We start from the raw sequence: 13,432 nt of genomic DNA, 5'->3' as shown, positions 1-13,432 counted from the left end.
TCTTCAAGGGTGCTTGTTTTTTTGCGACACAAGTTGTAGTTTTGAATGACAATAATAGTATTACCATATAAATTTTAGAGGACTGTTTTTTTTGCATGCCAAGCCTAAATTTTTATTGAAACAAATTTTGGGGTACATACGACACGCTTTTTATTGCATTTTTGTAAGGAAGTAATTTTATTGCATTTTGACATATTGAACTTTAACGGGCACTATGTTAGCATATATATGCTTTTTATTATTTTTAATTTATTTTTAAACTGGGAAAAGGAGGTGCTTTAAACTTATACATATACAGCATTTAATAGTTTTTTTTTATTCTTTTTTTACTGTTTTTGCTTCGGGACTTAAACCTACAATAATTTAATTGCTTATACTACGAGTAGTTTAGTAAATAGTTAAATTGACTTCTGTTCTTCATAGAAAGACTAACATGGCAGAGATGGAGGCATTTAGTAGGCCTCCGGCTGCCATTGTATCCCAACAGCAACACACGATTGTGTCATGGGTGGACGATGGAAGTGATCGCTCTTTTGTAATGCTACTGTCATTGAGTGACAGTAGCATCTAAATGGTTAAACCGCAGAGATTACAGCAAGCTCTGGTCGCTGTTGTTACTGGCAGATGCCAACTGTGTAACAAATGCTTGGTATGAAGCGGGTCAGCTCCTGAATCCTCTCCTTGTGTTAGGGCGAACATTTTGATATGTTCACTAGTTGCCTGCTCCTGGCCTAATGGATATGATCAAGTGCATGTAAGAAAGAATAACATCAGACACACACACAGTCGTATGTAAGCTCTCCTTGATCAGCTATGGCACAGCTCCAAGTGTCTTTATTCAACCCGAACATAGACTTATATAAACTGTATATGGGGTACGGTCAACCCTAGAATGGGAGTAACCAGATGTATTCATTGGTTAGTCCATGGGCAGATCCATGAGGTCATCAGGGGGCTTGATCCATGAGGTCATCAGGGGGAATGGTCCATGAGGTCATCAGGGGGCGTAGTCCATGAGGTCATCAGGAGGCGTAGTCCATGAGGTCATCAGGGTGGGCTGGTCCATGAGGTCATCAGGGGGCACAGTCCATGAGGTCATCAGGGTGGGTTGGTCCATGAGGTCATCAGGGGGCGTAGTCCATGCGATGTGTCGCTCTGTGGTTGGTTAGTCCTTCTATAGAATGCAGCTTCCTCCCAGAACAGAGCATGGTGTGATGAAATAGGAAATGGCAGCCATCTTTTGATCTAAACAACCTTATGTAAGGTGAAATAATACACTTTGTGGGTCTTTTCTCTCAATCTCCTATGACTTGAGGTTAATTAAGTATTTGAGCCTATGGCTCTCCTCAACACTTGCACATACACTTAGAAAGGTAGAGTTGGAAGGGGCCTCCACGGTCATCTCGTCCAACCCCTTGTTCAATGCAGGATTCACTAAACCATCTCAGACAGATGTCTGTCCAGCCTCTGTGTGACATACAGTTAGAACAAGGTGCACAAAAAGTTTAAAGGGGTTGTCTGGTCAGAATATAGTAATAACCTATTAGAGTCTGGCTGGTTAGGGTCTAACACCTAACACCCCCATCGATCAGATGTTACAAGATTTGGAAACAACTGGATGTAAACACACTGAATGGAGCTGTACTGTGACCGCTACTGTTTTGAAACAGCTAATTGTGTGGGTGTCGGGTTTGAGGCCCCCACAAATCTCATATTGCTGGCCTATTGTAAGGATGGATCATCAATATATTCCGATCAGATGATATATAATTTAATATTGTAGAATTAACTCTTATAAAGCATTGTATATACAGAAGATTATAGAGAGACAGCATTAAACACATGTACGTACTTACTCATGACAGTCACATTGGTATTGGGTGGTAAGGTTTACCTCTTAAAACCACTTCGTGAAAAAATATAATGCTTACAAAGGACTTTCTGAAGAATTTACATTTTAGTCATGTAGATTGTTATCCCTCTCCCCCTCTGTACCAATCTGTCTCTGTTAGTTTGATCATTGATCAATTTATATATGTATTTTGTCTATAAATCCTTTTCAATTGCTCAGGACCATAGAATCAATGGTTCTTTAAAAATAAATAATAATAATAATAAAAATATAGTCATGTGTCAGTTTCGGAGATCGCTTATCACAACATCCTGCACTTATCAGTGTGGCTCTCCTGTTAGCTGTGTGCAAGCCACGCTCCTCCTGCACTCCTTATACGCAGAGCAGTAACGCTACACACTGCGGGGCAGTAAAAGCTAATCAAACACACACATGCGTTCACTAATACATTAGAACTTCTCACTGACCAGTTATGAGAAGGAGCTGGAATGGTGAGAGCACTGCTGCCAGGTATGTAAATTGCAATGGTTTTGTCTTCTAAAGCTTCATTTATTATTAGACTTATGATATGAGGGAGTTTTCTTAACTGGACTACTGCAACTCTCTTCTGATCGGTCTCCCTCTTACCAAACTTTCTCCTCTCCAATCCATCCTGAATGTGGCACCCAGGGTCGTATTTCTGTCCAGTCGCTTCACCGATGCCACCATCTTGTGCCAGTCTTTACACTGGTTGCCGGTCCGCCTCAGGGTCCAATATAAACTCATCACTCTCACCCACAAAACTCTCCACAGTTCTGCGCCGCCTTATATCTCCTCTCTCATTTCTGTCTATTGCCCTACACGTGCCCTCCGTTCTACAAATGACCTAAGACTAACATCCCCCATAATCCGAACCTCGCACCTCCGTCTCCAAGACTTCTCTCGTGCTGCGCCAGTTCTCTGGAATGCACTACCTCAGGCGATCCGACTGATGCCTAGCCCCCATATCTTCAAGAGCGCTTTAAAAACCCATCTCTTTAAACAAGCCTACCACCTCAACTACTCAGTTAATTAAGTTTCCCCTGTTCCCTCCTTCTAAATATCATTCAGAATCTGTTCCCTACTCTTCATCTGTCTCCACACCCTCCAAGCACAAGATAACTGCACTCAGTACTCGAGTATTGCACTTAAACATACGGGCTGATGACTGGATCATACAGCTTCATATGAAAATCCCTATTTATTACAATTGCCAGACCTGAAATAACAATCACTATGGTGTCCCCCCCTTTCCATGTAGAATGTAAGCTTGCGAGCAGGGACCTCACTCCTAATGTAACTGTTTAAACTGTCCTTAAATTGTATTGAATTTATTGTCTGTACATGTCCCAGCTTAATTGTAAAGTGCTGCGGAATTTGTTGACGCTATATAAATAAAAAATTATTATTATTATTATTATTATTATTATAACTTCAACATTTAGATGATAAAGTGAATGTCTTTCTGATTAAAGAATAAACCAATTGAATTTAGATTAGTGACCTACAATGTGTGGTGTTCGCTGTGATGAAACTCTCAGAAGGGCTGTCAGGATATGCCAGGAGTAGAGATGAACGAACCCGAACTTAAAATTCGGGGTTCAGTTCAAGTCTCCGTTATTTTCAATGGGGTTCGGTTTCTGGTTCAAGTTTGTGTACAGTTCTGGTACTCCAACTGAACTTTGGACTAAAGTTTGGGTCAGGTACCAGAACCCGAACTTCCACGGGTCCGCTCATCCCTAGCCAGGAGTTGTAGTTTACTAATCCGCAGAGCCTCAGGTTGGACACTACTGAGCTACACAGATAAAGATTATTTACTGCATATTTAGCTTCCAATTTAGAGATCATAATTTTATATAACACTTTATGTAGGTAGCCAGTTCTGATTCACTATATCTTATTACATACACAGTGAACAGTTTACTAGGAGGACTGGGTTATACAATATCTATGAGCATTACACATTCAGATATGGAATTATAGAATCATAGAATGTTAGAGTTGGAGAGGACCTCCAGGGTCATCTGGTCCAACCCCCTGATCAATGCAGGATTCACTTAACCATCTCAGACAGATGTCTGTCCAGCCTCTGTTTGAAGTCAAGATAAGTAAGGAAAAATGTTTCTCTATGTTCAAATTATCGTTTGTTGGTAGACAAAAGTTCACATTAATATTGGGCAATTGACAGTAGACTGAAGATCTTTTTTTTGGATGTTTGTAAAAGTTTTGCTATCAGCCGCTGCCTAAGGCCCCTCATCCAGACATCTGTTTTTCTCATGTACGAGAATAATGGACCGATTATTTTGATCAGAGTTTGATCAGAGTGTGGTCCGAGTGTCATTCTTTTTTCTTGTACATGGAGAAAAAAAAAGTTTCTCCACCTTCTCCTATGTAACAGTTCATGAAAATTTCCAATTTTTTCACAGGTGCATAGACTTGCAATGCCGATTTTGATCCAACCCTTGGATCAAAACTAGACATATCTCCATGATTTTTCGCTGACTGCAAAAAATCACGGACATGTGAATGGCCCTGTAGACTATCAGTTATGAGTGCTATCTGTGAAAACCATGGATAGAACTCTTACGTTGGCCTCATCAGTGATTGTTCTTATGTACAAAATAAAACTGACTTATTTCCACCGTTATATTGGATCAGATTTTAATCAGTGTTTGCTCAATGTCCCAGTTTTACTATGAGAGTTTCATCAATTTCAATATTTTTTTTCTGCACAAGCTACTCATTTCAAACATTAAAATCATACAGCCACCAGATGTCACACGCATAGTATCCAAGTTTGTCTGATTTTTTATCGTACTTATAGACCTGCATTTGTGAGCTTGAGTCGGGACTCGGATCAAAATCGAACATGTCTCCGTGTACTGGTGTGGATCACTCGGTTCGTAAGAAAAGCATGGCCATTTGACCAGCCCTATAGACTATAATGGGTATGAGTTCTAGCCTTGAAAATCTCATACTTTAAAAACTGAATGAGTCCTGAGACACATGAACTCGGGACCAGAGCCTCTATGGCAGTGCGCGGGAGTATTAACCAAGATATTCTCGTCTGGACAGTGGTGTAACTTTCAGCTCCCTTTAAGGCAAAATCTGTACTTATTATCTAATTTAGAGGAAGTACGGCACTCCAGTATCGGTAGGTGCACGGATAGGGTCCCAACCCTTTAACCCCTTTATGACGTGGTTTGTAATAGTACGCACCACATAATAACCCCATGTTCAGCGCATGCTCCGGAGCTGAGCCTGCACTTTTCTGGGCACATGACAGCTGATCTATATAGCTGACATGTGCCCGCAACAGCCGCGGGTGGAATCGCGATCCACCTGCGGCTGTTAACTAGTTAAATGCCGCTATCAATCTTTGACAACGGCATTTAACTCACGCAAACCGGATGCGCGTTACTTACCCCGTCACATGATCGCGGGTCACCGATGGGTTGGCATGACAACCCGGGGTCTGCAGGAGACCCCTGTGGTTCTCATGGCCAGATTGCTATGAGCGCCGCCCAATGGTCGGCGCTCATAGCAAGTGAGCAAATCTGCTACACACAGGCGATCTGCTCATCGCCTGTGTGTAACAGAGGCAATCAGACAAGTGCAGCTTCTAGTCTCCCACGGAGACTATTGAAGCATGCAAAAAGTGTAAAAAAAATTTTGCTTTTAAAAATATTAAAAAAATATAAAAGTTTAAATCACCCCCCTTTTGCCCCATTCAAAATAAAATAATAAAAAAACACACATACACATATTTGGTATCGCCGTGTTCAAAATCGCCCGATCTATCAATATAAAAAAATAATTAATCTGATCGGTAAACGGTGTAACGAGAACACATTCTAAATCCCAGAATTACATTTTTTTGGTCGCTGCAACATTGCAGTAAAATGCAATAATGGGCGATCAAAACATCAGATCTACCCCAAAGTGGTATCAATAAAAATGTCAACTCGGCGCACAAAAAAATAAGCCCTCACCCGGCCCCAGATCCTGAAAAATGGAGACACTACGGGTCTCGGAAAATGGCGCAATTTTTTTTTCTCATTACTGAGAGCACACCAGTATTTTCTACTCAACATTTTTAATAAACATCCAAGTGCAAAAAGTATTTTTAGCTAGCCCAAAATACATACTTTTAAAGGAAAAAAGTTCCCCTGAAGCTTTCCGTATCCTTTAAAGAGAAACTGAGGTCAATAAAGGCCAAATCCCTAAACAGATGTATAGCTGTAGCCAAACCATAGAATCTGAATAAAGGAAGAAGACATCCTAAAGGCCTCTATGCATTCTCTGTGATCAATCACACATTACTTTGTGGAGTTGATCATCTACTTTCCATATTGGCATAGGAACGGGATAGTTGGTGCATAATTGGTTGGTAACACGATAATTTACAGTAGCTGGGCCTCCAAGTTTGATTTGTGTGTTTGCCAATACTGTTATCTGGATTTCTTTCCACAATATGCTCCATCTGCCAGAGCAAACAGCTCACTCAGCTCCATCTTCTATTATATGTATGTCTACAAAACCTTTTATCCCAGGGTTGATTAAACTTGATTGGAACAATACAAGGATGTAGTGTGGCTGTGATTGCCAGGAGACTGCTTTTACTCAACAATTAAAATTTAGTTATAAGCTATTGACTACTGACGCTGGACATTATACAACTCAAATCCATACTGTAAATTTTAGTACTATAACCGGAGAAAAGTTTAAGGAGCTAACTAGTGATGAGGGACTATGTTCTGTTAACCCTTTCGGCGAGCATACTCGGGTGCTCGCCGAATATCTTCAGCGTGCTCAGTGATATGTTTGAGTCATGCTGTGTGCATGATTTGCGACTGTTTGACAGCTTTAATACATGTGAGGAATGCCTAAGAAACAGGCATTCCTCACATGTATTAAAACTGTCAAACAGTCACAAATCATGCACACGGGAGTGATTCAAACATATCACCGAACACGCTGAAGATACCTTAGAAAACACCCGAGCATGCTCGTAAATCTCGAGTAACGAGCATGCTCGCTCATCACTAGAGCGAACAACTTTATCTAAAATCCCCCAAACTCTATCTGCTAGCTTGTATTATTCAGAGTATGTGAAAGACAGGTGACAAATGAGGATTTGAAGAGCTGATTGTGCTGATTACTACAAAGTATGTTTAGTCTATGAGAACAATTATGTCTTGAAAGTGCACAAATATGTAATTGCACAGAAATATTGCACACAGAGTCAATGATGCTTTAGTTTTGTTGAAAATCAACCAGTTGGATCATTGATCAAACCAAGCCAAACGTTCCTCCTACAGCACAAATGACTGGAGTCGTTTTATTGTGGAATTATTACGAAAATACATCATTCTTGTGTAGGACACCTAGTGGATGGGAGATAAATTTGGAGTAATTCTTTAGTACATATAGGACTAAAGGGGGTTAATCAGTCATGTCTGTTGGATTATGAGCAGCTGAAGAGTTGGGAGAGACGGCTGCTCACCATATCTCCACCTCTGGGTATAGTTCACTGTGTAAAATAAGACCTGTTTGTCTCACACCAGTCTGTGTGTATGGAGATGTGCAAAGCTCCTGGATTGAGTGCCTTTGCTAAAGGACTAAGAAGTTGGACTCTAAGCCAGGCGGGCAAACCAGTACTAGTGTATGGACTTGTTACTTTGTTTCAATTTTTGCCAGGACAAAGGCTGTATTTTTTTTATGTTTTCCTGTCATGTGGTTTATGAGAACTGAAATAAACCAGCTGGACTTTAAATAGAAATGATTCATGTGATACCTTAGATCGCTATCAAGTGAGATTATGTGTGACTGCTACAGAAGTACTGTATGTCTTGGGTGAAAGTGGCTATAGGCCAGGGAGCAGTGTCAGACAACATGGAGGACCTGATTAAACACCTGGTGAAAGCCCAACTGCTAAACCAGCATCAGCACTGACAACAGCAGCAGAATTACTTACGTGGTTCGTGGCACGGCGATAGCACAGACTCTAAGGTCAGCAGGTGATTTTTCTATCCGGAAGGCAGTGAGGAGAGCCTTGCAGAAAATTATCCCGGGTGACTATATAGAGGCCTTTTTAACCATTTTTGAAAGGGTCGTGGATAGGGAGAAACTCCCACCAGAGCAGTGGGCAGAAGTCCCCGCTCCCAAATGTTTGATCGGTTGCACCTCATCCAAAAGTGGTTGCATCCAGAGTCCTCTACCCCAGCACAGGTGGTAGAGCGAGTTGTAATCGACCAGTTCGTGCACTCCCTTCTGAGCCCGATGCAGACTTGCAAGGTGATCCCCGGAATGCAAATGACTTGGTTTGCTCAAGGACTAAGAAGCTGGGCTCCAAGCCAGGCGGGCTAACCAGCACTATTGTATGGACTTGTTACTTTTAGTGTTGAGCGAGCATGCTCGACACTGCTCTGTACTTGCCCGAGCATCACGCTACTCGGGATGTTCGGCGAGCACCGAGCATTTCCGGGTTACTCGGGCGGGAGCTTGGGTCTCCGCCCTGCATGTTAGGCGCTCTTTACAGAGCCAATGAACATGCAGGGATTGCCAGCCAGTCACTGTAATGCCGCAGCCATGCTGTTTGTGGGCATTACAGTGATTGGCTGGCCGCACAGCGTCACCTCAGGTATTTAAAACCGGGCGCTGCCATTTTGGACACAGTCGCTCCGGATCAGACAGTGTAGGGACAGCGCTGCTGATTTAGGGAGAGATATATCCTGCCAAATAGTTAGTGTAGGGTCTGTAAAGGCTGCCAGATCAAACAAACAGTCCTTCTCAGGACTAATATCCATCCCAGATATCAGGCAGGCAGGCTGTATAGGAGACGCAGTGGTTATACCAGCAAACGCTGCATTACAGTCCCGTGTGCTCCTGTTGCTGAAATTGCTGGACTTAGCTCCAGGTATCGGGGGCCAGGAAAAGTCCTTTTATTTTTCATCTAAATCCTCTTTTTTTTTTCCTCCTTCACACTGTACAAAAACCCGTCTTATTAACCTTTTGGTGTCCCCCCCCCCCAAAAAAAAAAAAGTGTGTCTCTGATTTTTCAGACACAAATATATCTGTTGAAAATAGTCTGGTGTAGGCCAGAGAAACAGAAGTGTGGTTTTGCAGTTCCACGGTTCAAACCTCTGTATTATCCACATTTGGGCCGTTTGTATCTTAAAAAAAAAACAGTTTGAGTGTGTCGTTCACTGTTCAGCCGCAAATATATATATTTAAAAAAGTCTGGTATACACCAGTAAATTATAACTGTGGTTTTGCTGTTCCACGGTAAAAAATCTCTATTATCCTGCTTTTGGCATTTTTTGCCGTAAAAAAAAATAATAGTGTCTCCTGATTGTTCAGACACAAATATATCTGTTGAAAATAGTCTGGTGTAGGCCCGAGAAATACAAGTGTGGTTTTGCAGTTCCACGGGTCAAATCTCTGTATTATCCTGCTTTTTTGCATTTTTTGCCATAAAGAAAAACAGTAGTGTCTCCTGATTGTTCAGACACAAATATATTTGTTCAAAATAGTCTGGTGTATGCCCGAGAAATACAAGTGTGGTTTTGCAGTTCCACGGGTCAAATCTCTGTATTATCCTGCATTTTTGCATTTTTTGCCGTAAAGATAAACAGTAGTGTCTCCTGATTGTCCAGACACAAATATATCTGTTGAAAATAGTCTGGTGTAGGCCCGAGAAATACAAGTGTGGTTTTGCAGTTCCACGGGTCAAATCTCTGTATTATCCTGCTTTTTTGCATTTTTTGCCGTAAAGAAAAACAGTAGTGTCTCCTGATTGTCCAGACACAAATATATCTGTTGAAAATAGTCTGGTGTAGGCCCGAGAAATACAAGTGTGGTTTTGCAGTTCCACGGGTCAAATCTCTGTATTATCCTGCTTTTTTGCATTTTTTTACCATAAAGAAAAACAGTAGTGTCTCCTGATTGTTCAGACACAAATATATCTGTTCAAAATAGTCTGGTGTAGGCCCGAGAAATACAAGTGTGGTTTTGCAGTTCCACGGGTCAAATCTCTGTATTATCCTGCTTTTTTGCATTTTTTGCCGTGAAGAAAAACAGTAGTGTCTCCTGATTGTCCAGACACAAATATATCTGTTGAAAATAGTCTGGTGTAGGCCCGAGAAATACAAGTGTGGTTTTGCAGTTCCACGGGTCAAATCTCTGTATTATCCTGCATTTTTGCATTTTTTGCCGTAAAGAAAAACAGTAGTGTCTCCTGATTGTCCAGACACAAATATATCTGTTGAAAATAGTCTGGTGTAGGCCAGAGAAATACAAGTGTGGTTTTGCAGTTCCAAGGGTCAAATCTCTGTATTATCCTGCTTTTTTGCATTTTTTGCCGTAAAGAAAAACAGTAGTGTCTCCTGATTGTCCAGACACAAATATATCTGTTGAAAATAGTCTGGTGTAGGCCCGAGAAATACAAGTGTGGTTTTGCAGTTCCACGGGTCAAATCTCTGTATTATCCTGCTTTTTTGAATTTTTTGCCGTAAAGAAAAACAGTAGTGTCTCCTGATTGTTCAGACACAAATATATCTGTTGAAAATAGTCTGGTGTAGGCCCGAGAAATACAAGTGTGGTTTTGCAGTTCCACAGGTCAAATCTCTGTATTATCCTGCTTTTTTGCATTTTTTGCCGTAAAGAAAAACAGTAGTGTCTCCTGATTGTTCAGACACAAATATATCTGTTGAAAATAGTCTGGTGTAGGCCCAAGAAATACAAGTGTGGTTTTGCAGTTCCACGGGTCAAATCTCTGTATTATCCTGCTTTTTTGCATTTTTTGCCGTAAAGAAAACAGTAGTGTCTCCTGATTGTCTGGTGTAGGTCCGAGAAATACAAGTGTGGTTTTGCAGTTCCACGGGTCAAATCTCTGTATTATCCCGCTTTTTTGCATTTTTTGCCGTAAAGAAAAACAGTAGTGTCTCCTGATTGTTCAGACACAAATATATCTGTAGAAAATAGTCTGGTGTAGGCCCGAGAAATACAAGTGTGGTTTTTACCTAAAAAAAAACAGTTTGAGTGTGTCGCTCACTGTTCAGGCGCAAATATATCTATTTAAAATTTTCTGGTATACCCCAGTAAACAATAACTGTGGTTTTGCCATTCCACGGTAAAAAATCTCTATTATTCAGCTTTTGGTATTTTTCCGTAAAGAAAAACAGTAATGGTTTCTCCCTGATTGTTCAGATTGTTTAAAAGAGTCGGGTGTAGGCCAGAGAAATAGAACTGTGGTTTTCCTCTTCCACGGTTCTAATCTACTTTTTATTACCCTTTTTCCATTGATAATGCGAGTGTAAGCTATTTTACTTCCTTTACAATGGGCAAGGCTCGTGGCAAGGGACGTGGTGTTAGAACCTTGCTCTTAGGTTTTTTTTCCTTTGCTGGTCACATGACCTTGTTGGCCTATTTAATCCTGCTCCGCCCTTCTGGCTTTGCTGGACTTCATTGTATAACTACTTTCTAGCTAGCCTGTGCTCTGTATCTAACTCTGTTAGTTTGCTTGGTCTACGGACCTCTATGTTTTATATATTTTGTTTGTTCGTCTGTCTGCTACTATTTCTGTTAGGAGGTGTCCCATATTCCTCCCAGTCCTTAGTACTTGTAGGGATTCCTTCCCCACATCTATAGGTCTCCGTACAGACTAGCTTAGGACTTTAGCAGGTCTGATCGCAGGATCAGGTTCCCTGTTACATTGTAGGGATTCAGCTGAGTTCTATCGTAGGGACAGATCTCCTCTCTTTCCTTAGCTCTGGTAGCAGAACATAACTGTAAGTCCAGCCCGCAAATTCTCTAAGGAAAGATTTTTCTGTTCCATCATGGTGTCGGTTCAGGATTTGGCTAAACACCTGCAGGGACTCTCTCTGGAAGTGGCCGAGCTCCGTCAGCACGTGAGTAACTGTCCTGGAGCACATTTCTTGGAGCCTAAGGTATGTTTGCCGGATTTATTTTTTGGTGAACACCGAGAATTTTTTTCATTTAAAAATGCTTGCTTATTGTATTTTCGATGAATCCCAGCGCATAGGGTTCATAATGTCACTTTTGCGCAAAGAGCCTCAGGAGTGGGCCTTTTCTTTGCAACCTAGTGATACATGCTTCAGATCAGTGGATAGTTTTTTTTCTGCTTTGGGACTATTATATGATGATCCTGACCGTGTCGCATCAGCTGAGACTGAGTTGAGACGTTTGAAACAGGGATCAGGTAATGTGGAAAAATATTGTACTCATTTCCGTCGTTGGTCTACTCAAACAGGGTGGAACGATTCTGCTCTGAAAAGTCTATTTCTTGCTGGGCTCAATGAAAGGGTTAAAGACCTGCTAATTGCTTATCCTACACCTGAAGATTTGCAACAGGCTATGCAATTAGCTATACGGGTGGATAGGAGACTGCGTGCAAGGGTTAATGAGAGCAAATCCTCTGCTATGTCAGTTTCTGGTTATGAGAATGTGTGTACTAACAGTGGTGAACCGATGGAGATTGGATCGGTGGCACCTCGCTCTCAAGAAAAAGATCGTAGATTTTCTGAAGGCTTGTGTTTCTATTGCGGAAAATCTGGTCATTTGATTAAAGGCTGTGAGCTTCGTATGAAGAAAGAAAAAAAAATGGTCAGTCATGCCCGTATTGCCTGTTTAAATTCCAAGGGTGTATTTTTAGCTGCTTCCACGATTGCTCAGGAAAAATTAATGGAATTTCGGGTGTTTGTTGATTGTGGGTCTACTCTGAATGTTATTGAGGGGGGATTCTTGGAAAGACTCAATTTAAAACCCGAACCTTTATCATCCCCCATTGCTGTGGTTTCTGTGGATGGTTCCCCTTTGAAGAATATTACTCTCAAGGTCTGTGAATTTCCTCTCACTATTAATGGTGTTCACCATGAGAAATTGGATTTGGTAGTTTTGAATAACTTGCCTTCTCCAGTAATATTGGGATTGCCCTGGTTAAAATTTCACAATCCTGTACTGGATTGGTCTACCAGTGAAATTAAATCCTGGAGCCATAAATGTTATGACAAGTGTTGTAACGGGCGTATTGCAGCTTTGGATAGGGGAGAATTGCCTGTTCCTATTCAGGATTTTTGGAGAGTTTTTTCTGAGAAGGAATCGCAGGTTTTGCCTCCCCATAGAGACTATGATTGTTCTATTGAATTTGTCCCTGGAGCGACTCTTCCTAAAAGTCGTTTATTTAACCTTACTATTCCTGAGAGGAAGGCTTTGGAGGAATACATACAGACAAGTTTGGCCGCCGGTCACATTAGGCCCTCTAAGTCTCCTGTGGCGGTTGGATTTTTTTTTGTAAAAAAAAAGGACGGCGGTTTACGTCCTTGTCTGGATTTTCGTGAGATTAACAAAATTACTGTACGCAATCCTTACCCACTGCCATTGATTCCTGATCTGTTTAACCAGTTAATGGGGGCCAAGTGGTTCTCTAAAATTGACCTTAAGGGGGCATACAATCTGTTGCGCATGAAGGAGGGTGACGAATGGAAGACTGCTTTTAACACTCCTGTGGGTCATTTTGAGAATCTCGTTATGCCTTTTGGT

General features: G+C 41.4%; 1 protein-coding gene across 3 annotated transcripts in view; it reads left to right on the top strand.

Annotated features, from left to right (window-relative positions):
- Nucleotides 1–13,432, top strand: part of LOC141258006 (uncharacterized) — a 104,634-nt gene that overhangs the window by 13,338 nt on the left and 77,864 nt on the right. The window contains exon 1 of one of the 3 annotated variants that reach the window (XM_073672998.1): nucleotides 2,224–2,362. The exons of the other annotated variants lie outside the window; for them this stretch is intronic. The gene's annotated coding sequence lies outside the window, so the exon portion shown is untranslated. Of the gene's footprint in view, nucleotides 1–2,223; nucleotides 2,363–13,432 lie in introns of those variants that run through there. 3 annotated transcript variants of the gene reach the window in all.

This window comes from Phyllobates terribilis, unplaced genomic scaffold (genome assembly GCF_046119375.1).
Source record: "Phyllobates terribilis strain yellow unplaced genomic scaffold, ASM4611937v1 Scaffold_3__8_contigs__length_932513732, whole genome shotgun sequence".
NCBI lineage: Eukaryota > Metazoa > Chordata > Amphibia > Anura > Dendrobatidae > Phyllobates > Phyllobates terribilis.
This window is presented reverse-complemented; position numbering and strand designations above follow the sequence as displayed.